Here is a 1,154-nt window from a genome sequence, read left to right as displayed (position 1 = left end):
CGAAAAAGTCTCATGAAGAAAGCAATAGAGATGATAAAAAGTCCTTCTTGAATAAAGAAGAAAAAATAAACCTATGGTCAAAAGTGATCTATTTATTCATCCTAACTTTCTCAGGGAACACCGATTTATTCGCCTTCAAGGGCTTTGTGACAAAGCCAACTTTACCTCGTATAATGAAGTGACAGAAATGGACAGCTTCATCTCTAATCTAGCAAAAAAACACAAGGGTATGTAGCGAAATTAGAAAAAAAAAAAAAAAACAGGTCCATCTAAATAAAGAGATATTTTTCTCAAATTTCACTATCAGTGCTAAAGGAGAATTAGGAATACTTACATTTGTTTAGATTGTCGAAGTGGCTAATAACATCATCCAACAGCTGATACTTATTTTATTCCACTCCATAAGTCACTCAGATAAAATTATACCACTTTCATGAAATGTCCGCGGAGGTAAACCACAGGCAATATATTTGTTGGAGTTTTTCGAAATTTCACTTCAGATTCTTAACATTCACAGCTCACACCCAAACGCCATGAACTCTCTCACTTCCATTTCTCGAACGACTCAAGTCTGATACATACAGGTAACTTCGTCGGCAGCGTTCTCCCCCCTCGACTGGCCCTACGCGATCACCTCTCAGTTCCCACCCACCCTCTGTGACTACGAAGCCTTTGCCAAAATTCGCCGGCAGTAAATCAGACAAGTCTAGGAAACTATCAAATGCTCACTGACAGTAGTTTATATTCTTCGCGAAAACGATTTCCGCCGAAGTACCTGACCTACAGATTTTACCCAAAACACACTTTTGTTATTCAGAATAGAAGAAAAAATTGCTGATGCACCTGACACAAAAACCTAAAAGGAAGGAGGTTGATGTCTGGTAAAATATTACGAGTTCCTCATGCCAAATACTGCATGCTTCTTGCCCATAAGGGTACCTGTGTTGGATGCCAAGTCTTCTGAAAGTTTGACTCACCCTGATATTTATTTCTCTAATGTTGCTACAGTGAGCTTGTGGATTCAATCACCAGATGGGGCATCTTCTTTAAGGAAATTAACACTTTCAACTCTCTCACCGGAGAGCGAGTTGAATCTTTTACAATTATTATTATTATTATTATTATTATTATTATTATTATTATTATTATTATTA

General features: G+C 37.2%; 1 protein-coding gene across 2 annotated transcripts in view; it reads right to left on the bottom strand.

The window, feature by feature from the left end:
• LOC137643816 (uncharacterized) overlaps positions 1–605 on the bottom strand; it is a 22,901-nt gene extending 22,296 nt beyond the window's left edge. For both annotated transcript variants that reach the window (XM_068376508.1, XM_068376509.1), the window contains exon 1: positions 335–605. The gene's annotated coding sequence lies outside the window, so the exon portion shown is untranslated. The remainder of the gene's footprint in view (positions 1–334) is intronic.
• Between the last annotated feature and the right edge of the window lie 549 nt (positions 606–1,154).

This window comes from Palaemon carinicauda, chromosome 7 (assembly GCF_036898095.1).
Source record: "Palaemon carinicauda isolate YSFRI2023 chromosome 7, ASM3689809v2, whole genome shotgun sequence".
NCBI lineage: Eukaryota > Metazoa > Arthropoda > Malacostraca > Decapoda > Palaemonidae > Palaemon > Palaemon carinicauda.
This window is presented reverse-complemented; position numbering and strand designations above follow the sequence as displayed.